Source organism: Lissotriton helveticus, chromosome 1_1 (genome assembly GCF_964261635.1).
Source record: "Lissotriton helveticus chromosome 1_1, aLisHel1.1, whole genome shotgun sequence".
In the NCBI taxonomy this organism is placed as follows: domain Eukaryota; kingdom Metazoa; phylum Chordata; class Amphibia; order Caudata; family Salamandridae; genus Lissotriton; species Lissotriton helveticus.
Window position 1 is genome coordinate 1,144,093,155 of NC_136057.1, and position 24,947 is coordinate 1,144,118,101.

Below are 24,947 nucleotides of genomic sequence, written 5' to 3' on the forward strand. Positions count from 1 at the left end.
TATTTTTTGTTTTAAAAAAATGCAAAACACCACAAAAAATAATATTCAGAAAATACCAAAAAAATATAAAACTGTTCTATAAAAAAGGTTCTAATGGAACCACCTAAACTGGTAAAAAAAAGAACATTGTACGTAATTTAAGTGATTACTTGTATGAATGTTTGTATAATTAATTAAAGAATTGTGTATATGTAGTGTCTCAGTGCATGGGTAGTGTTTGAGGGAATGATGAGTTCAACAGTAGTGCCTGAGTGATTGCATGAGTGCATGGATGGTGCTTGGGTGATTGCATGAGTGCAGGGGTACTGCTTGGGTGAATGGTGGAATGCATTGGTACTGCGTGAATAAAAGGATGTTTGCAAGAGTAATGCCTGGGTCATTTGATAAGTCAATGGATTGTGTCTGAGGGAATAGATGGGTGCATGGGTAGTGCCTGAGTAAATGGTTGAGTGCAAGAGTAGTGGCTGAGTGATTGGATAACTGCATGGGTAGTGTCTAAGAGGTTGCATGAATGCATGGGTAGAGCCTGGGGGATTGCATGAGTACAGTGTGAATGAATGGATTAGTGCATGGGTACTGCCTGAGTGAATGGTTGAATACAAAAATAGTGCCTGGCTGATTGGATGACTGCATGGGTAGTACCTGTGTGAAAAAAGGATTACAAGGTTAATGACTGTGTCTTCCTATTAGTGCAAGACTTATGCTCAGAGAATGGATAAGTGCATGGGTAGTGTCTCGGTGATTGCATAACTGGAGAAGTAGTGCCTGAGTGATTCGAAGAGTGTATGAGTAGTGCCTGAGTGTAAGGATGGGTGCAAGGGTAATGCCTGGGTCGTTGGATGAGTGTATAGGTAGTGCCTGAGTGAATGGATGAGTGTATGAATAGAGCCTGAGTGAATGGTTGAGTGGTACAAGAGTAGTGCCTTAAGGGGCATATGTATGAATATCCCGTTTTGCAAATCTCAAATTGCGAGAATTTGTGATTCCCAGCTTGAGATTCGCAAATCGGGATGGATTTAAAAATTCGCTAACAAATAGCGATTTCTTAAAAAGCGCAGAAAAAGTCTTAGAAACATGATTTGTGATTCCTTAATTGCAAAATTTGCAAATTAAGAAATCATAAAAATGGGAATCTGCAATACAGGTGCAGCCTGCTGACATCACAACCAGGAAGTGGGAGTGATTTGCTGCACCTGATTGCCCGAGCCACAGTTAGAGGCTGTTTGGAGAGTGTGAGGAGTCAGCCCAGCAGAGGAACAAGCCCAATGGAGTCCGAGAAGCAACATGAGGGCAAGGAGGGAGAACACAAATTCTCTGACAAGGAGCAGGAGGTGCTCATAGAGGAGATGGTGTGCAGCCATGAGCTCCTCTTTGGGAAAAAGGCACTGCGGGTCCCTAAATCCAGGAAAATAAATATCTGGCTGGACATTCAAGAAAAAGTAAATGCTGTGGGTGTGACTCATTGCTCTGTGGAAGAACTGCCAAAAAGGTGGTATGACATGCGGCAAAGGTCGAAGGAGAGGGTGGCAGCCAGACTGAAGGTGTCAAACAAGACCGGGGGAGGATCATCTACAGCAGCAGTCCATGAGGAGCTGGTGGAGTCAACCCTTCTGCCTGAGAGCGTCAGTGGTGTGGCTGACATAGACAACTCCGACCCTGCAACCAGCAGCCAAGGTAAGATGCATGCCAAATATATCTGCACAGATCCAGATCCCATGCACACATTCAGGAATGCGCAAAACAGAAATAACGCATGTCACTCCAGTCCACTTCTTACAGCACACCCAACAATGCATCATGGGAGATGTAGTCAGATGTATGACAGTGTGTCCATGAGACATAGGAAATGAAATGTAACATGTGGATCAGTGATAAGGGAATAAGACAGTGCTAGAAGTTAGCCAAGACAAATTGTTGAAACTTGATTGAGTGCAAAATGCAGACAATGGCACAAACTCATTTATTCCCCTTTACATCCACAGCACAATCCAGGACACTTGAGGACAGTGCAGAGGGAGATGAATTTGGAGGTGCTGAGGACCAGGCTGACGATGGGGACTCAAGTAAAGAGACAGAGCACACAACCATCATGCGCAGCAAGCGCACATATGTGCCCCCGCTGCCACCATTGGAGGATGACATAGAGGCCTCGGGGAGGAGAGTGAGCAAAGAGAGGCAAGGCAGGGTGTGTCACACATGCGTGGGCAGGAAACCCCACACATGAGTGTACCAGGAACAGACACACGCAGGTCAAGGCCCAGGACCAGCACCAGAAAAGAATGGACAAAGAACTCGTTCTTAGAGTGTGTGTTTTATGTTAAGTGTATTGTATGTCTTGTAAATGTCCTTTTTTTCATGCCAGGCACGAATTCACAAGTAGATTGAATTTTCTTTCTAGTGACCGGAGCCCACACAATTATTTTTTCACAGGTCACTACGCCTTGTGTTTTATTTAAAGGAGTGGACCGCCAGAAAATATTTTTTGTCCCCTTCCTTTACAGGTCGTCAATCAGCGACTATTGAATCATCCAGTAGGTACATAATTATGACCTGCACTAATTATCACTTTTGTAAATAAATGTCATGTTTTAAGTAGAGATACGTGAGTAAGGTGGGGAATTGTGTACCCTGTCCTGAAGAAGGAGCTGAGTCTCCGAAACATGTCGACACACACACATGGGAGGTAGTGCACATAGTCTTGCATAATATACCTCTATCTACTGCACGCTTTTAATAGCGCCAGCCCGGGGGCAGATTAAAATAGTTTTTTACCCCACGAGCCAGGCCCATTTTTAAACTTCACTCGCCGTATAAACTCACCACTCACGCACATAGTATCCCTTCACATACACCACACATAGTCTTGAAAAGTGCTCCTGCGCAGTCGCTGGTCGCAGCACGCCACATCCCGTAGAGGGGTGCGAAGACCCCAATGATGAAGCATGACACCAAGGGCCCTTTTGGTGTGTGAGGGGTATTTTACAACACAGGTTGTTCCCAACCTGAGTAGGGAAACCCTTCCTTAAGTGGATTCCTTTTGTTTAATTACTACTGACCAGGGAGTACGAATCCACCTACCAACTCTCTCTCCCCTTCGTGTTAATTTTGCCAGGACCAGCACTGCCACCAATGAAGAACACACAGTCTTTGCCGGTCTTGAAAACAGCATGCTGCAGGTACAGTGCCTGCAACAGAAATCATTGTGCTCTATTAATAGGCAGCTCAGCAGACTCAATAAGAATCAGCGCTACATGGGGGAGGGCATCATGGCCATGGCAGGTGCCATACGTGACCTCTGTGTCACTTTGAAGCTTGACCAAGACGCTAGGGAAAGGGCTTCCCAACTTGCCAACGCACGTCTGCATAACTACACAAAGGCTGTGAACCGCTTGTGCACCACCACCAGCAACTTGACCCGTCACAGCCTTACCATGCAGGTGGAAATGTCACACTGCTGCCACAACATTGCAAGAGGCCTGGCAGGTCACCAGTGCAGTTGAGCAGATGCAGACGGCAAACTCAGGTGGCACAGCACTCCAGGTCTCTGGGGAGAGTGAGAAGACATCAAGTCGTAGTAGCAACACACCAACATTGCCAGATGCAAGAAGGCGCAGTGGTAGATAGGGTGCAGTACCTAGGCAGACAATGGAGGCCACTCAGCTTGTAGACTGACCTGCACCAATCCGTCAACAAAGGAGGTGAATTGTACAGTTAAACAGTTGCATCAATGTGTGATGTAACCCATTAATACAAATGGAACACTTTTTTGGGAACTACCTGCACTGTGGACTTGACGTGCTGGGTACAGCAACAGTCAATGTGTTTGAAATATGAATAAACACAGCACTGATTTAAAAGATCATTTAGCCTCTTGTCATCATTACTCACCTAGAAGTAGTCCTGTGTGATCTCAGTCCATCTCTGATGTCCGGCAGCTGCCCCAAATCCTGATGCTGGTCTGCCAGGGGGAGCAGGGCAATCGTCATCCGATGTATCTGTATCGGTCACATAAATTGTGGTGCCTTTCCTCATAGCCATGTTATGGAGCATTACACAGCCTGCCACAATCTTACAGCAGGTGTCAGGGCTGTATTGCAGTGCTCCTCCGCTTCTATGCAGGCATAGGAACCGGCTCTTTAGGATTCCAAACGTATGGTCTATGACGCAGCGCATAGATCTGTATGCCCTGTTGTATCTCCTCTTCCTTGCATTGGCAGGATCCAGGTACGGGGTCAGGATGAAGTCCCACACTGCATACGCACTGTCACCTGCAGGAATAGACACAATAGGTGAGTCACTGTCCCCCCCTCAGCAGATGTAGTGGATGGATGGATCTGTGCCATGCATTTACCTAGGAGGTATCCATCTCCAAACTCTCCAGGACTCAGACGTCTGTGTATCCCACTATGTTTAAAGATGAAAGAGTCGTCTGTACTGCCAGGGTATTTAGGTACAATGTCATTGATGATATACTTAGCATTGCACACAATCTGTATATTCAGGGAATGGTAGCATTTACAGTTTCTGTAGACATATTCAGTTGCAGATGGGGGTGTGATGGCCACATAGGTCCCATCAAAGCAGCCAATGACGTGGGGGAAACGCGCAATCTGGTAGAAGTCAAGTTTTGTTTACTGTAATGCCTGTTGGGTGCTGGGGAAGTATATGTGATGACCCCGCCAACCTCTACTATGACCCCTTGAAAACTCCCTGAAGCCAGGAGGTGCAGGGAACACAGGACCTGCACATGGGTAGGAATTGTTTGGGTCCTGCATGTTGGATGTTCCGAAGAGGGTTTCAGCTCCTCAATCAGGTCCAAGATGGTCTGTGGGTGCAGCCTGTACTTTTCATGGATCTCCTCTTCATTCTGCTAGAACAGAGTGACGCTCAGCCTGAAGATATGTTCTTGTCCATATAGTGCTGCCATTGTGGAAAGGTCTGTTGCATTGTGGGCTGGTTTAAGTACCTTGCACCTGGTTACCACCTGCATGCACTTGGTGTAAATTGCGATTTCTTTAATTGCGAATTTGCCATTTTTGCAATTTGCTAATTTTTCATACATCTACTTGCGATTTCTTGCAATTTTCACAAACATAGAAAATTGCAATTTAAGAAATCGCAAGGTTATTTGCTGATTTTTATTTTCGCAGTATAAGAAATCGCTATTTTTGCACATTCTGTTTTTTGCGATTCGCAGCATTTGCGACTAAAAATTTGTTTCATACATACGCCCCTAAGTGATTTCATGAGTGCATGGACAGTGCCTGAGTGATTTTATAAATGCTGGGGTACTGCCTGGGTGATTGCATGAGAGCAAGGGTACTGTCTTGGTGATTTGATGAGTGTGTGAAAAGTACCTCAGTGAAAGTATGAATGCAAGGGTAATGCCTGGGTCATTGGATGAGTGCATGGGTAATGCCTGAGTATAGGGATGAGTGCGTGGGTAGTGCCTGAGTAAATAGTTAAGTGGAAGAGTAGTGCTCGGGTGATTGCAGAGGTGCATCAGTAGTGCCTGGGTGATTTCATAAGTGCAGCGGTACAGCCTGGGTAATTGGATGACTGCATTGGTAATGTCTGTGTAAAAGAAAGAACGCTAGGGTTTTGCTATTAGTGCAAAACTTGTGTTTCAGAGAAAGGATACGTGCATGGGTATTGTCTACGTGATAGGATAACTGCCTGCCTGATTACATAAGCAACATAATGATAGTAGTCTAAAGGATCAACATTTTTTATATTAGGAACAAATAACATATAATTAAACTTTAAACATTTTTTCACCTTTTCATGCATATTATAGTATGTACTGAAGAAATAAAGTAAGGAGGGTCAAAGAGGGGGTTATTTAACGACCAAGGCAGCTCAAGCCCCTACAAATACTGAAAAACAAGAGGAGATGCCTGGTCCACAAGACTGTTTGTGTGTCGTGTCAGAACTAGAAACGTGAGTCCATCAGGTCACAACTGGAATAACACTGGGCTTGAAAAAAATTCCAATCAGCCCACCCTTATGATGGAATATTGTCATGTGGGATACATATCATAAATCCAGATCTCACCCAACGCACCTGGTGATGATGCGGAGATGGATTTTGAAAGTATTATTCTAGACCACAGTGTTTTTCAGGTAGTGCTAATGGAGTGCAGTGCTAGTGAAAAATAAAGTGAAGATAAAGTGAAGATAAAATTGACTCCTGGGACAAAAATTAAGTTTAATAGGTATTGTCCTAAGGTCAGAAATTAAAACAGCGCCTGATAGTTTAAAATAATAACTATCTGGTGGCGTAGTGCAGTGAGGTCGACATGTTTCAGCTTAAATGGACAAAGTGTCCAAGCTTTCTTCAGGACCAGATGGAAATAGCGACTGCAATTGTGAAATTTTTTCTGCTAATAATTATGCACAGGTATAATGGATTACTCCTACCAGATACTTTGAGCCCAAATGTTTTCTGGCGGATATCCAATCATTCATTCTTTCCTAAAAGACAAGCGTACATAATAGCAAGCAGTGAAATGGTGCATGATGGTATCTCGGTAAAAAGAACACAACACAATAACACAAAACAGGACGAAAGAGAGAGTCTCTGCGCCATTCAAAAGACAGAAAGTTCTCCTGGTATTATCAATACACATTTGACAGTAGAAACGATAGTTGTAAAATATAACTTACCCAGCATTCTGTGGGAAGTTACCTCACCTCACCCGGCACCCGCTCGGGGAGAAGGAGGCCCCGCTCTGTTAGAGCGGAAATGTGAAAGAGAACCTCAGAAACCCTTCAGAGGTACATCGATACATTAATCAATAATTCCCATTAATCTACTAACAAAAACCAGTTGTCCTAAAAGAGACTCAACCCATATCAACAAATGGCTGTGACTAAGCATGGAGAGCTAGTGGTTAGAACATGAACCTAGTGAACTCTCATCTACCAATCAAAAAAACAGAGAGTATAAGCTATCTAATAGAGCAAATCAATAGATGTTAATGGAAGGCTCTATTAAGAGAAAGCAAACTAGTGAAAAAGGGCAAACAGAACGAGAGCTTCGTCATATCTACATCCCACAGCATAAGGTCTAGCACAATCGTGAGGGACCCTACCTGTCCGTCGGTTCCTCTGGGCCAGCGTCCGAGAGGGAGTGGAGGTGACCCCTCGCTACTCGCGTGCCTCTTTTTATACCCGGTTAATTGATTAACAAGCTGCACCTGGCTAAGTCTAACTGGTGTGGTAAACGGCGCAGAATCGAGCACCTTTCCTTTAACGCGCATGCGCCAGCAGTGTACATAACAACGCATGCGCCTGATAGTGTCTGCATGGCAGCGCATGCGCATAGCGGTGACACTGCTTTAACCGCGCATGCGCGTCAGAACCACGGCGAGCGCCTACAGCAGAATAACTTCGGGGAAACAATTGTAATGGACAGACTTTCATGGATGTATTGGCAGTTCTAACTCTCATATTAATGTTGCAGTTCTGACCACAGTCTAAGTTTAGCTGAAAGGACATTGTAAATAACAATCAAAATAATGAAAAAAAGGCGACCAACACAACCAACTCAGAATGGAATAGTGTGATAATGTTTTTCTAGTATTATAGTACGTATTCTTACCTTTTAAATAATTTAGATACATTATTCAGTACAAGTATTTTAGAGTAGTATTGTCCTAATCAACATTAAAACTCTTCTCAAACTTCAACAGTACCTACTATAAAGAAGAAGAATAAAAACTGTTATTTAATGATAATATAGTACTGAAATTATAATTTTGTATTTTTAGCAACTCAACATAATTTTAGAATTACATAATATTTTCAGATTCCCTTTTATGCTGTTTCCAGATTTCACTTAACTTAACCAGACACAGTGATTTCAATGTGGTATCATTATTTAACAGCAAGTAAAAAAACAATCAAATTGATGGTAGAAAACCAAAAATCAGCGTAAAGCATCATTTTCAATATGCGTACCTATGTGCTATTCTATCTGCACTTTGTTCATTACTTTCTTTATCTACATAAACTCTATTATTTATCTCAAATACATGTGCCAAAATATAGACTCTCATTTGCATCTGATACAAAATAGACAACAAATATATAAACTATTTTCTTTTAAACATAGCTTTCCAAATGCAATATCAATTGCTGCAAATACAAATCCAAACAGTAATTATGAATAGTAATAGTTTGCATTCCTGTTGACTTTCTGTTCACATCTTCCCAGATGGCTGATTGATGTTCTCAAAACTTTGGCTTCAAATATAACAAACATGAATTTTGTAATTCATAAGGCAATCTAGGTTTGAATTCCAAGTGGGCATCATTTCAATGTGTCCTTCCTTTATTACACTTCAAATACACAGTATAGTGTCCAGATGTTGTAGTAGGTCCATCATGGAAAATAATAGCCACTGCTATAAAGGTTCTTCCTGAAATAGATATTTGACAACCATTAACATTTTTAATTTTCATTTCTAATTTTCTTCCATTTGCTCTACAACGTTGCAGCATTAAAATGATATATTTTACAAATCTTTCTAAATGTAATGTGGACAACATCTCTGATCTACAATACAAACATCTCATATCCTGATTGGCTGTTTTTATAAATTTGTTAAAACTTACTGATTTGCAGTCTGGTATCGTCAAGTATATGAATTGTTCTGTTTGTATTTCAGTGGTGGTAGTAAACGAACACTCTTCACATTTATGATCCCATCTGTAACTTAGTCCGAACAAGTTTTCAACCGGTATTCCTTCGTGTTATAATACTCCAAGCATAAGGATTAGAAATTATTGTGCATCTTGTTGTATTTTAAGAGTAAATGCCAAAGAACTAGTACATATATCCAAAAGACACCGAATGCCAGAAGCAGTATGGAGTTTACTTCTGTCAGTTACCAACTGTTGAAATACATGATGTTATAAAGAACAGAATCTTTTTTCACAATTCCCCATGATTCCACAATGAAGATCTTGTATAAAAAACACAACATTCAGAATAAAATTAGAATAACAGTTGATAACTGAACTATTTTCCAACTGGTATCCTACAATGTCATCAACAGTTTCAATGTTCTTTTTTTTTACACCTTCAAGTTTCTCTTAAATTGTTTTCTTTTTATGAACTTCTGTTGAATGTTTGACATATTTCCGTTTTGGACACACTACACATTTCTTATATATGGGATATTAACCTAAATCAGGTGTATAAAGTATTCTTAAATTATTATACTCTCTTACACAATTTGTATCAGCACTAACCTTTTCCTCATCGAAATCAATGAAATAAAAACCAGACAATGTTGTTACTTGAGATAATGCAACCTGTGCCATTCCTTTTTTGAACATTGTACTTCCGATGTTTACAAAAGCACTGTCTATACTTAAACCTTGAGTATTTATGAATAGTTACTGCATATGCTAAAGACAGAGGAAACTGTTTACTCCGAACATACAAATCTTTTACAACCAAAAAACGTACAACACACTGCCCAATCTGTCTTACCTCTTTAATCTGATCAAATTTTATAATGAAAAATTCTATTCCATCTCTGTTCTGAAATTTTACAAAATCAACAACGTTTCCCATTGCTCTATTACTAAAACTTCTTCTACATTCAAATTTAGCCATAAAATTACCCGACAGTTTATACATTCATGTAATGTCTTTTCTAAGCCTGCAGTTTTTTTAGATACATACTTTTTCAAAGAATGCAATTTAGCCTGTAGTTTCTCTGTGAGAAGAATAGTCACTCCCTGGTGTTCAATTTTATCAATAGCTTCAATTTCCACTATTTGTTGTTTTCTAGTTTCAAAAGTTCTTGATTAAATGTAGAACACTCTTGCAGTTTAGGCATAAGACAAACTATAGACTTCTTTGCTCCAAGCTTATTGTACATTATTTCAGCAGCTGTTTTTCCTGTTGTAAACAAGTTCCTTAGTAGCTGCCTTTCTAAAGCTTGTTTACCATGTTTCATCAAGACACCAATTCTTATATTTTGCAAAATACTTCCATAATCTTCATCACTTGCTTGTTGCATATTCTTGACAAGTTCTTTATATTCAAAATGTAACCAAATGATCACATTTCCAATATTTCCCAAAGATTTCGTAGTGTCTTCATGGACAAGTGTTTTACAAACAGGTTGTTCTTTTTTTTTTTTTATCAAGCACTAAGATTTCTTAGAGTATGGAGAGGTCGGAGGCCCCTTTATCTCATTTGGATCCATTCCAAAACGACCGACTTCTATCTCTCTGGGGAAGCTGTTTGCCTTGTCTTCTGGGGCCCCCTTTTTTCCATACCTAGGTACACGATTTTTGGAAGTGGAGGGAGCTAGTCATTATGACTACTCTATTCAAGACTCCGCTTGAAATCGTTGTTACTTTTGCCTTAACCCCTTCCATGCTAATGACGGCCGGGAGCCGTCATGGCACACAGTGCTCGTGTGCTGATGACGGCTCCCGGCCGTCATGACCGCACCCGCGATTGAAATGTGCGACAGAATCGCGGCCGCGCCCAAGGGGTTAATCATTGGACCCCTTAGAAGCTGCCAAATTGTATTTTTCCCAAATATTCCAGAACCTATTTTTCTTACTTTGCCTTCCCTTTTCATCCAGATTATATACCCTAAGTACTGAGTTAAGCCAATCGGGGTATCTTGGTGGAGATTGTTTTATCCAATTAATACAAATTTCCCTCCTAGCTAAGAGAATCAATAAAAAGAGGATTCTTTCTTTGTCCTTCGACGCATTAGTGGCATGCAAGTTATTTCTGACACCAAAAATAATCAAATCAATGCTTACCTCCACTGGCTCCAGTATTCCTCTAGCATTGCACAATCTTGAAACATGTAGAGGTTGTCTGCTCTTTCTATTCCACATTTGGGGCATTTCTTTACTGTATTGGTTTGGAATTTTGACAGTTTTTTGGTGTCCAATATGCTCTGTGGATTGTGAATAAGTGATTTTTTTTCAGAGGAGCAGATCTTGCCACTTGTCCTGCAATGTTGTTTGAGGATTCCCAGAGTTTTGTAATATCGAGCTCTGGCATGGATTTGCACCAGATGTCATGGGGGGCTTTGTATTCTTCCTCACCAGATCTTCTCAATGCCCAGTACCAGTAAGCTATTTCTTTTTTCAAAGGTTCTGTGTCCAGAAGTTTTTGTTCGACGATTTCATCCCCTTATATATTTTCTTTTACTCCTTTGATCCAGCTATTTAGTTGGTAATACTTAAATCTTGATAAGGTTCCCTTGGTTTCACTGTCTAGTATCTCCCATTCTATGATCTTGCTATCACTTATCAAGTTAACCCAGTAGTTTATGTTAGCTTCTTTTAAGGGGTTTATTAGGATGTTTTTTAAGCAATCTGGAGTGCCAGGGGAGTCCCAGATTGGAGAGAATTTACTAAAATAGGGTATTGTCAGGGTGGTTCTAACATCGTACCAGGTTCTTGCTGCTGATCTTATCATCTTCAGTTTAATTTTCTTGAAAAATTTTGGGTGTCCGAATTTTTATAAATAATTGTCTTAACCAGGACCGATTAGGGCCTTCCAGTGCATGGGCCATTTTTCGCAAATGCCCAAGAAGGTCCTTATATTTTTTTACTGGAAAGCTTTACAATATTCCAAAACGCCTGGACTGGCAATGCCTCCTTGCATCTTGCTTCTTCTCAGCTTTTTCCAGCTGATCCTTATTCCTTTTGAGGCCCAAATATAGCTGGATAACTCTCCTTACAGTTTTTTGATCTCTATTTTGTTAAAATCAAGTGGGAGAGAGTTGAACAGGTATGTGCATTTTGAAACTATCGTCATTTTAATTAAGTTTGACTTCCCTAGGAAGGAAAGATGTAGGCCAGCCCAAGCCTTAAGGAGAGTTCTTATGTCCTTGTATATTCTCTTAAAGTTTAAGGCGGCTATCCCTTCAATATCTTTGATGTATTCTATCCCTAGATACTTTATTATTTTCTTCACGAGGTGGTTCCCTGACAGGTTGTTCCATTCCATTATTTCAGATTTTGTTTGATTTACTTGGTATCCTGAAACTGCCCCGAACTTGCTTATAATGTTTTCTATTTTTGGCAGTGAGCTTGTTAAGTTGCCTGTGAATATCATTAAATCATCTGCAAATAATGCAACTTTCTTCTCCCATCCTTTATGTGTGAAAGGTACTATCCCTTCTTCTCCCCTTAGTAGGCATGCAAGAGGCTCTATATAAAAATTGAACAATAGGGGGGACAGGGGACATGCAACAACAACTAAAGAGTGACTGGTCGGTGTTGTGGTAAAAAATAAGAAACCAAACCACCAGAAGAACAGACTCACACCGTCAGTGATGAGACGTTAACAAAGAAAAAAGCAGGGAACGAGTGAACCACACACAATAATAGAAGAGAGAAATAACTTATTTTTAAGCAGAACCCTCACTCACCCTAGTGGTGACATGCTTCATCATGGGGTTCCCACTGGAGGAACCGAATGTCCCTCCAGTGTGCTTCAACGCCTGAGTTACAGCGGAGCTGGTTGTTGTGAAAAAAGTTATTTTCAATTGGTGTTGCGTGAAAGTGACAGTGAAGTTAAAAAATATCAGCTGTACCAGAACCAACTTTATTCAGTGGTCAGCTAATATCATTAAAAACAGTGTGTTGGATACCTTTGAGGTACTATTATTAGCCCCTTGTATCCTTTCAGAACTAGGTTGACATGTTTCAGCTGTCCAAAATTATTAATGCAGCTTTCTTCACGACCAGAAAAGTGAATATCCCCGGTGGTCCACGCTCGCTAAGGCACGTCCATCCCAGGTGGATATAATGTGTGAAAAAGTATTATTAAAAGCTACCGGAATTTTCCGTATCGGCACTCCTAGTATTTCCAGGGGCCAGAATAGCACGTTCCTACGGTGCTATCGTCATGGGCTAAGCGGTGGGGGCATTCTTCACGCTACGATATTTTTCAAATAGCGACTCCCCGCCATAAACCTACTCCATTCACTGCCGCCGCCCGGATGGAAAGACATCCCTGTCTAGTTCCTCTTTCTATCTGAACGTTGTCAGTGAGACCCTCATTTACCAAAATTCTTGCTGTTGGTCTTTTATAGATGTTTTTTACCGCATTCTCAAACGTATCCCCTAGGTCGAACTTAGCCAGAATGGCATTCAGGAAGGGCCAACTGACCCTATCGAAGGCTTTGGCAGCATCGAATGTTATAACTGCCAATGGTGTTTGATGATGAGTCGCGATGTCTATAGTGGCAATCAATTCATGTGATAGTTCCGTAATTTGCAAGCCCTTTTGGTTTGGATGGATCAGGGACCCTGCCACAGCTCCTAATTTATTTGCCAAAATTTGTGTATAGATCTTATAGTCACAATTTAAGAGTGAGATGGGCCTATAGGATTCACATTTAGTTGGATCTTTTCCTGGCTTCAGCAAGATACTAACTATTGCTTCATTCCAGGATCTGGGGAGATCATTATTGTTAAGAAAGATTGCATTAAAAAGTTCGGTGAGAGGGGTCAAAACAGCTGTTTGAAGAGCCAAAAAAACTTCATTTGGTAGAGAATCTGGGCCTGCCGCCTTCCCCCTTTTTAGAGCCTTTATTGCCTCAGAGACCTCTTTCTCAGTAATTTCTTCATTGAGATCTAACTTGTGGTCTAGGGATGCCTTGGGGATTTCAATCCCTTCTAGTAGGCTCTGTATTGTACTGTACTGTACTGTCACTGGAGCAAGTAGATTCTTCCGTGCATAGATTTGTCAAGAATTCTGCAAATTCTTTCCTTATTTCATGGTTTTCTGAGAGTATACCCTGCTGGCTCACTTTTTGTATTTTGTTAATCCTATTCCTAGTTTGCTCAGGTCTTGCTTTCCATGCTAGGATCTTTCCGCACCCTTCACCGTACTCATAATGCAAAAGTTTGCTGGCCTCCCATCTTTCTCTGACTGTTGTTTCCAAGTAGTCATTCATTTCCATTTTCTTACTTTTTACTTTGACTTCTAGTTCCTCTCTCTCTTTACTGGTACTGGCCCTATTTAGCTGTGTATTGAGTTCCATTAAATCTTTCTCAATGCTTTTTACAAAAGATATTTTCTCTCTATTTTTGTAGGCCATTATGTTCATGATTTTCCCCCTATTACATGCTTTATAAGCATCCCAAGCTATCTGCTTTGTTGTTCCTTCTTTATATAATTTAAAAAAACTGTTGAGTTTCTTCTGTTAGTTTAACTATGCAGGCTTGGTCCAGAAATATTTTCTTATCTACTGTCCATCTATGGGGGATGGGAGAGTTTATTAGCGTCAAGTTGAGCTTGACTGCGGAGTGGTCTGAGAGATGTTCTGGTGTATGTTCTACTTTTTTTATATGTTCAGGTAGACAACTGCTGACCAAGAAGAAGTCAATTCTGGAATCATGGCCTAATCTCTTTAAATTTATGTTGTTTATTCCCTTTTTCTTTCCAGATATCAATTATCCCTAAGTCCTTAATACAGATTCCACCACACTCTCTCATTTTTGGTGTTGAAAATGATTTTCCTATCGGATATCGATCTTCTTTTGGGTTTAGTAAAACATTAAAGTCACCTCCCAATATTATGGGTGAGTCAACCGTCAGTAAGTGAGAATACAGATTTTGAAGTGGTTCAGGGTCGTCAATGTTTGGACCTTAATAACCCACCACCGTGTACATGTTGTTATAAATTTTTGCTTTTACGCTCACCCATCTTCCCTTCTTATCTACTTCTGAATTTTCAATGACTGCTTTAAGACATTTCTTGAAGATGACTGCCACTCCTTTTACATTACAAGTCTGGTTTGTGGGAATTCAGTGTTCTATCCAGCTTTGGCTTTTGCATATAGGCTCCCATTCCTCCTTAGTTAGGTGAGATTCTTGAACTATTATTATTATCTCGCAATCAATGTTTTTCAGAGACTCCAGGATTTTTGCTCTACGTTTTCTTATTCGCAGTACATTTACATTCCAAGTTAGGACGTTGAGCGTTTTTTCTTCCCCTCCTGAACTTGTATTAATCATCCTCGATCGAATTTATACTTTCAGCTTGGCGACCTCTCAACTCCCCATAGCTGGTTTTTAGGACTTTATTATTTTTTTCATTTTTCCCCCCATTTGCTCCCCACCTTGTGACATACTTTTTCTTTTTCTTTTTTTTGTTTTTCCTTGGTGAGCATAACTGTGTTTAGTTCCCCTCCCCCCATGGAGAAGCCTCCCTCTTCTTTTCTCCTCTGGGCATACACTGCCCATTTCTGAGCTCCCTGCCATTGAGTACAAAATTGTGCACTTTCCTTTCCCACCTTTAGGCATTTGCCGAGACCGGTCGACATATTTTAAAATTGTTTAGATGTTATGTTGTAGATTATTAGTTATTTATTAGGAGTGAGAGTTGGTGCGAGCGTGGTCTTCCTGCTGGGTCTTGATTTGGTCTATGACGTTTTCCACCTCTTTTGGATCTCTTATATTGAACATTTTATTGTTCCACATGATCCTTAATGAGGCTGGAAAACGCATTTGGACATTTGCTCCTAATGCTTTTAGTTGTGGCATGTGTTGTCCCAGTTCCCACTGTCTGTCTTGAGTGGTTTTTGAAATGTCCGATCTAATCCTACAAGACCATCCATCTTTAGAGAATGAAATCGCCTTTAGGCCCTCACTTAGAATCCGTTCCTTTAGAGAATAGGTCAAAAAAGTTAATCAGTATTTTCCGTGGGTTTTTCCTTTGTTTGCCTTTTCTAAAGGGATCACGATGTATCCTTTGGATATCTTCGGCACGATTGGTGGATTTGGTCCAGGGAATTAGTTCTTCTAGAAGCTGGACTGTGAAACCCTTTATATCTTCCCCTTCTAAGCCTTCAGGAATGTTTAGTATTTTTAAGTTATTTCTTCTGGCATGGTTTTCCATAGACTCTAGCCTCTCGCTGATCTCCAGTTCTCTAGTTTTACGTTTATTTATCTCTTTATGATTTGCTTCCGTTTTCCTGTTCAGGGTTTCTTTTTCTCCTTCTACATGTGTAACTCTATCAATAAGAGTATTTACTTTTTAGTCAAGTGTTTCACATGTTTCTTGAATCTTTGTCTGTTTTTTTTCAGAAATTGCGAATTTGTCTCTTAGCTCTCTCATCATTGCCCCCATCTCTCCTAGGATCTTTTCCGCCTGAGGCTCGTTAGAACAATCCGCAATAGTGCTAGCCGGGGTACTGTTGTTGATACTGTTGCTACAATTTTTACTGTGGGCTATTTCTAAGCCATGGTCTTTTCTGGGTGGAGATGCTTGGTCTTGTGCTTGTGGGTTTCTGGTATGATTCATCTGCTCTACAGGCTTATTACCTCCTTCTAGTTCTTGATTTTCTACAGTGACCAGTGCTTAATATTTGTTGCTAGTTGGTACCCCAAAGCCTCCTGTTTCAGGCTTCTCTGCCATCGTTATGGCTTCACTTGTGTTTGGTTCCGTTTGGAGCTTTACTCGTACTTTTTTCTTGTACCTTGAAAAAGGATCTGAGTGATGGTGTGATTTTTTGGGTACTACACAGCCCAGGCTTTGCTAAACTGAGCCGGGTTGCACTTGAAAGAAGAGCTGTACACTTTGTATTTCTTCTTTTGGTTTCTTTGGGGGTTAGGTGTACCTTGCCTCTGTTTTATCCCTTTCCTTGCCCTTGTTTTTGTCACTATCTCTGGCCTGGCTAGGATCTCTAGATTCTCTAGGGTTTTTAGAGTCCTTAGGGTCTTTAGTTTCTTTTATACTTTCCAGCTCTTTGATGGATTTTGTATCCAAATGTCTGTTCTTCGAGCTTCTCAAGCTATACCCAGCTCTGATATATCTCTCTTCTGCCAAGCTTTTCCTTCCTACAAGGGGTCCTTAGATCTTTCCAGTTTTTCTGTCTTGTAGGTTCCACCTTCCACTTTCTCCCACTCTCTGTTCTCTGCTGCAGCTTCCTGAACTATTTTCAACTACCCCCCAGGGTCTCCAGTCTCACAACCTTTTGGGTAGGAACAGCAAAGGGTGTCTCTTACTGTGTCTTGCTGTTGGTCTCTTTCCGTCCCTCTTCCTTTCAATCTTCCTTTCAGTTTTTTAAAGGTGCAGTCATCAAGTCTAGCGTTGTTAGATTTTATAGAATGGTCCGAAGTGGATATAGTGCTTCCCCTAAAGGAGACGCGATGAGCAATAATGGTATTTTTATGGTGTGCTCGGGCTGCTTCTGCCCACACTACCAGTGAGCCCCGATCCACAAGGCTTTGAACTTCGTGTGACTCCAGTGCCGTGCACTTCACCCTTTCTCCACTGGGTGTCAGCCTTCCCTCATTTGACTGCACCAACACTTCTTTCTTGTGGCTTTCTTGTGGCTCCCCTTCTCTTCCCGGACCCCTTCACAGCTCCTCAGCCAAATTTGAACGCACTTAGCAGGCACGGAAAGCTCAGAGACCCATTCGTCCCCCGATGCACCTTCTCCCGGTGCTCTCTCCTCCCTGCTCCTCCAGCGGCCAAGAAAAGAAGCCGAGAAGTGGAGATGAACGAAGAACGAAACGCAGCGGGGGAAAACTGCCAATGCACCCGCCTCCAAGGTCCGGACACCGAGACCCGCAGGACACCGCAGGACACCGCCCAACGGTCCACAAGGTATGCTCGATATGGCTCTCGCTCTCTTTTCCTCTGCTTCTCCTCTAGTTTACATTTCGCGTCTTATGTGGGCATGTGGGCATGCTGGTTAGTGATGCTGTAACTCTCTGGCAGGGAGCTCGCGACCGAGGTTCTAGTCAGCCGCCATCTTCTCAACAGGTTGTTCTTTTACAGGAGTAAGTTGTAGTAGATCTCCAAAAACAATTAAATGTTTTCCTCCAAACAGAACATCCTAATCTGTTTTTAAATTCTGTTTCATTTTTAAATGTACCGAAGCAAGCATTACGTTTGAGACCATGCTCACCTCAACAATGATTAAAAGTTACATTTTTTTCAGAACTCTGGTGACCTCATAACAAGCTTCTCCAGATAGCTTCTGATATTTCATTTTATTATCATGTTTAACTGGTAGCATTAGTAATAGATGTAAAGTAAACCCTTTAATGTTGTGTTCTGCAAATCCAGTTGGAGTTGTTACAATACAACATAAATATGATTCTTGTGTTTTGTGTAGATTACTGGTCAAAACTTTAATTAAGAAACTTTTTCCTGTTCCAGCTTGACCGCTGATGGACATTAGAATAGGTGTAAATGGTGAACATTGGCATTCTTTTTTTCATGTAGCAAACCATGTTGTATCTCTTCTTTCACTTGTATATATATTTCTTTCTATGTTTTCTTGCCATCTTCAATTTATAATCCAAACAAAATAATTTTCTAAAAAACAAAGAATAGTTTGTTACATCAATTAACAATTTTAAATTAATTACATCTCAATATTGGTAATAACTAGTCAGCAATTAATTACAATTACATTATTGTATTTATAAGAAATAAAAAAAGAAAAGTGTAGAAACAAGCAAGGCAACTGCAGAAAAAGAAGAAAAGTTGCAGACAGAGAAAGAAAGGGACAGAAAGAAAAGAAAGGTTTAGAAACAGCGAAAAGAAATGCACAATCAACAACAAAGCTACTGAAAAATGTGGGAAATGTAGAAAGAGGCAACAGAGGTGCGTAAAGAAACAAAAAAATAAGCGAAACAAGCAAGAAAAGTACAAAAATAGAAGCAAGAAAATTACAAAAACACACAACACAAGTGCAGAAAGACAAAAAACTGTTTCGCATAGGGACTATTAGTCTACGCATAGGGACTATTTATAATTATCTGTTAAACCTACATCAGGATGATATGGACCAACAAGCATCAAAATGGTGTACGAGACTAGGCACATCAGTAGCTCCATTTCAAGAATCAATAGTCATGGCTGATAAAATTATTCTTTCTGCCAATTTATATTCTCAACATTACAAAACTTTATTTAATCTTTATCACACCCCACTTAAAATGTTAAAATGGAGTAATGCATATAACGGGAAATGTTATAGGTGTCAATGTGATTTGGCAGATATTATACATATATTTTCAGACTGCCTTATATTAAAACCATTTTTTGTATCCATAGAACTTTTTTTAGCACATATTACAAAATGTGATGTAAAAATCTCTAGAGAGATGATTATTTTTGGTTTATCGAATGATAATGAATTTTTTTCAGGTTATCAAGAGCATAGTTATATTATATTCATGGCCATGGCTGTAGCTCGCCTTTGTATATCATCGATGTGGTTAAAACCTGAGGCACCTACATATGAAATGTGGCGAGCAAAATTTTATAATATCTTTAATTTGGAGTTTAACCTTTATCGCGTCAAATCAATTAGGAAAAAGAGAAGAGGGTACAAAATCTGGCAGACTTTGATAGATTATTTGGATCATTAGTTATTATTTATGCCATTTAAGAATTTGAAGATGTTGCCTAGACTGTAAATATCTGATGTTAAGACCACTTTATGAATTTTTATTTCTATGTATGTTGAATATTCGTTTTATTTTTGTATACATGACTTTGAACTGAATCAATAAAAAAAAACAACAAATAAATAAATAAAAAAGACAGGAGTGCAAACAAGGGGCAAAAGGAATACAGAAAGAGGCAAGAGAGGTGCACAGACAAGCAACAGAGGTGCACAAAGTGGAACAAACAATAGTAAAAGAGAAAGAAGTAATACTAAAAGAAGCAACAGAGGTGGGAAATGTGGGAAATGCAGAAAGAGGCAACAGAGGTGCGTAAAGAAACAAAAAAATAAGCGAAACAAGCAAGCAAAGTACAAAAATAGAAGCAAGAAAATTACAAAAACACACAACACAAGTGCAGAAAGACAAAAAACAGTTAAAAAATACAGTAGTGCAAACAAGGGGCAAAAGGAATTCAGAAAGAGGCAAGAGAGGTGCACAGACAAGCAACAGAGGTGCACAAAGTGGAACAAACAATAGTAAAAGAGAAAGAAGTAATACTAAAAGAAGCAACAGAGGTGCAGAAAAAAGCAAGACAGGTGGACATAGAGCCAAAAAAGTACAGAAAAAAGGAACAGAAGTGCAGAAACAAACAACATATATACAGAAATAAGCAAGTGAGCAGTTAAAATTGATAAGAGAGGTAGCGAAAGAGGTAAAAGAAGAGGCAGAAAGACTTAAAAGATGTTCAAAAAGAGACAAGAAAGCTGCACAAACAGATAAGAGAGGTAGAGAAAGAGGAACATTAGAGCATTGCTTGCACAGAGAAGCTAAAGATGTGCTGAAACAAGAGAAGTGCAGAATGAATAAACAGAAGTGCACAAATAGATAAGACTTGTGCAGAAAGAGACAAAATGAAGAAAGAGGCAAACGAGGTGCAGAAACAGTGAAGAGAAGTCCAGAAAGAACCAAGAGAACTCCAGAAATGCAAAACAGCAATCTTTGCAATGTTACTGTTATAAGTCTCACCATATTATAGAAAAAATGCAAACATGCAACTCTACCTTTTGTTAGTGCCATCACACATAATAGAAACATACAAATACAAAGATATGTATATATATTACACACACGTACCATCGTCACATGCACAATACATATGAGAACATGCAAGTAGAGACCTACCTCACTCACAAGATCATGAAGTCTTTTAAACATGTCAGACTGTATTTCATATTTCAAAGACACACCTAACTTTATGGGGTGTACTTCAAGTGTCCCATTTCACAGACTCATACGAGGTAGCCTAATCACTAATTCCTCTGCCTACATATCTAAAACCTCACTTGTGTGCTACAGCATCACTATTCAGTGACTTCTGAGAGTGTTGGGCCTAGCCAAATATAAAGCAGAAATCCTTTGCATGTGTGTGTTGCAACTCTCACTATATTCCAGAAAGCATCCATTCATGTATTTGTACCTTTTCATAGTGGCATCATGTATAAAAGAAACATACAAATACATGTATACCTGTGTGTTTTTCCTCTACCATCTTCTTAGGCATGACACATGTCAGAATACATGTGCAAGTAGAGACATACCTCAGTCAAAAGAACATATAGAACTTTCAAATTGTCAGACTCCATTTCCCACTTGAAAGAGACACCTACATTTAAGCAGCATTTTTCAAGTGTACTTTTTTATAGACTCAAATAACATTGTCTAATCACTATTCCCTCTGCCAACATATCTTAAACCTCACGTTTATGCTGAAGCATCTGTATTCAGCTACTACTGAGACTGTTGGGCCTAGCCATATTCCTAAATGAATGCATATATATTTCTGTACCTTTTGCTAGTGCCATTTTTAGAGGCATAACACATGTGAGAATACATGTGCAAGTAGAGACATACCTGAGTCAGAAAACCATACAGACCTTAAAACTTGGCATACTGCAGTTCTCATTTCAAGAAGACACCTACAATTATGTGGAATACTTCAACTGTACCATTCACCAGACTCATACAAAATTCCCTAATCATTAAACACAGTGCCAACATGTCTAAAACCTTAATTTTCTCTTGCAGCTTCACTACTCTGCAATTACTCAGAGTCTTCGTCCTAACAAATATAAACAACCAACCCTTCATATATCTCTTTTATAAGTCTCACTATATCAGAAAACCATACAGACCTTAAAACTTGGCATACTGCAGTTCTCATTTCAAGAAGACACCTACAATTATGTGGAATACTTCAACTGTACCATTCACCAGACTCATACAAAATTCCCTAATCATTAAACACAGTGCCAACATGTCTAAAACCTTAATTTTCTCTTGCAGCTTCACTACTCTGCAATTACTCAGAGACTTCGTCCTAACAAATATAAACAACCAACCCTTCATATATCTCTTTTATAAGTCTCACTATATTATAGAAAGTATGCATGCTTGTGTCTGTACCTTTTGCTACTGTTAATATATATAAAAAACATACAAATAGACGTATAACTCTTTTTTATACATCTAACATGTTAATGCATAACACATAATGACAAATACATGTGCAAGTAGAGACACACCTCAGTCACAAGACCATGCAGACCTTAAAACGTGACAGACTGCACTTCCCATTTCAAAGAGACACCTAAACTTATATGGCATACTTCATCTACACCCTTCCACAGACACATACAAACTACGATAATCACTAATCCATCTACCAATGTACACGTTACTATGCACAAACTATTTCAATCATCATTTCAGTACAATAAAACAAACTACAATGCACATCTGTACATTTCAGAACAAATTTCAAACATCACACTTCTCTAATAATTTCCAAACTTTGAAAATCATTCTTTTCAAATCTAAAAATATCACTACAAAGAGTGAAGCACTACTGCATAATACATGACACACCTTACAAATTTGTAACTCACCTTTGAAATAGTATTGCAGAATATCAAGTATCAGAAACTCATTAAAGATTTTCTTTTGCGCACAATAAATGTAAAGCAACACTCTCAACAAGTTAAAACCAGTAATGGCTAACTTTCCCTCTCTTTCTGCACACAAATAAATGTATGTAACAAATCACATTGCTTCCTATATTATTTCAAATTGTGAAACACATTTCTATTGGTAAGACGTATTAACCCTTTCAAACTGTCTTCTGAAAGTGCCCAAACTGCTTCTGTAGTTTTCTGGAGTCGTGACTCCACCACGGTGCTGCAGTAAAGAGTTGCGATGGATGTGCAAACCCTTATGGGAGTTAAAAAACCTATTTCTAATAATACTTTATAAACATTTATATAGCGCAAACTTGACCCAAGAGGGTATCGGAGCGCTTTACATTTAGAATCGTTGCGCTACAAGTTACATCAGATACAGATAAAAGAGCACAGTAAGGTACAGTACGCATAAACAATGTTTCAATAATTCGAAGGAGGAAGGAGAGGAAAGAGTAATAGAGGGGAGACGAGGAAGAACAATGCCCAATGTCCAGCTGGGTAGGTGATGGTCAAGGGGCAAACCAGGGCACATCTCCTCATTAGATGTCAAGCAGCTCCACCGGTCATCAGCCATGTTTCTCAGGTCTCAGCATTCAGGAAAACCAGCTTTAGTTTATTTGATTTGCAAAGGTTATATAGCGCTATCTAGACCCGGAGGTATCAGAGCACAAAACCAGGGAAACGTTGCATTAGAAGGTACATCAAAAGGATTATAAAGCTCTGGCTTTACCCGTAGGTATCAGAGCGCTGTGAGTTGCTTTCTTCTCTGGTGCGTGTTCATAATCGTCAGGATACCAGCGCCTGCAGAGCTCCTTCACAGTGCTCACATCTATTATTCTGTAATGAAGGTGCCTCATGAACTGAGGCATGTGCTTGTCCAGAAACTTCTTATCTGCATGCACAGAATTTCCTGCTAGTGGGCAAAGCCCAGGTCGTGTATGCTGCCGCACAAAGGACAAGAACTCATACTCTGCTTGCTGAAGTGCAATTTTACTCTCTCGCACTGCCTGGGTCAGACCGGACTTCACATGATGATCTTTACACCACTCAGACATACAGTCTAGTAGCTCATCAGGCTGCTTAATGATCAGGTTTGGGTCTTCAGCCAGAATATTGAGATCAGCATCTGTAATAAGGCATGCCATTTCGATAATCTGGTCTTTTTCGATATCCAACCCAGTCATCTCCAAGTCTACCCAGACCATTCTGAGAGCCGCGCTGTCCCCACCCATGGTGCAGTTCCTGTGCTGCGCCTTGAGCCGTATGTTTTTAACAACATTCTACTTCTAAACATACCACTGGCTTAGAAAAACTTAATTTAGTAACATATCACTTATATTTAAGTTTCCAAATCATATTTTAAGTCCATAGATAAGTTTTAACCATTCCCCCATTCTGCTTAATCCCATGTGCCATAGTAACAATTACTGCAACATTCAACATTTTCAAGTTCAGCACACTCACTACCGAATGCAAATAGAAGGTGTGGTTGACTTTTGCTAAATATTACCTTATCCTAGCTACTGTACTCTTAAAAAAATGAATAACCAATCAGAAACATGAATCCTCAGCAAAGTAACATGCATCCTATTTTTGAGTGCACAATGTTGATGAACAGCCAATCACTTATTGGCTTTTTCTAAAACAGCATCTTCTCCACCATTTTAGATACCTGTCATTCTACAAACTGACAACCTCAGCTGCAGACATCTTTTCATTCCTTCCAGTCATCCCTACAAAATCCTCACAGTGTGGATTGTAGGGCACAGCTATGTGTTCTGGTGCAAAACGTATGCTGAACACAGAGGTATTGACAAAGCCCAAGGTTTGCAAAATGTGGATATCAAATGGATTACACAGAGAGGATTAAAGTGGCACTAATTGTTGCCTTTGATCAAAACCTTTTTGCATCTCCAACTCCCTGATCTCATGATTCTGTACTGTGGTGGCAATGACCTAGGACCATTGACTGGGGTAGGTCTGGAAATGCTAATGAAGGATACCTTTGCACCATTGATGTTTTTTTCCGTCAAACTGTCTTTGTATACTCTAATATAACCAATACAAAGTGGAATCCCTGAGAATAAATGATAGACAGGTGAAACAGGGGAAAATTACAAGAAACAACCACTAGCAAGAAATCACCTGCCTAAATAGAGGGATTTATATGGGCCCAAAAAATGGGTCACAATAATATAAAGCATTAACTAGGGATTACAAACAAATATATTCAAAGAATTCTGAGAGTTAAACTAATTAGCAAATTAGTTTTTCTTTTTATTGTCATCATTTCAAAAACTTATAATCAAACTTCACCAAATAAAAAAATAGATACAAGAGGTATGGTACAATAGTACATACAGGCCCCACGCTTAATACTCACAGCCTACAATCATACTCACATTCACTCATAGTGGCATACACATTCATTCAACAGTAACATTCCTAGACAATCTATCGTGTTATTGGATCTTGCCTCCATTTACCACTGGGAGGACACACGAGAACTATCCATT

The 24,947-nt window shown here is 39.8% G+C and overlaps 1 pseudogene; it reads right to left on the reverse strand.

Annotated features, from left to right (window-relative positions):
- Positions 1-3,888: 3,888 nt before the first annotated feature.
- On the reverse strand, positions 3,889-23,677 carry LOC144763594 (oligoribonuclease, mitochondrial pseudogene; annotated as a pseudogene).
- Between the last annotated feature and the right edge of the window lie 1,270 nt (positions 23,678-24,947).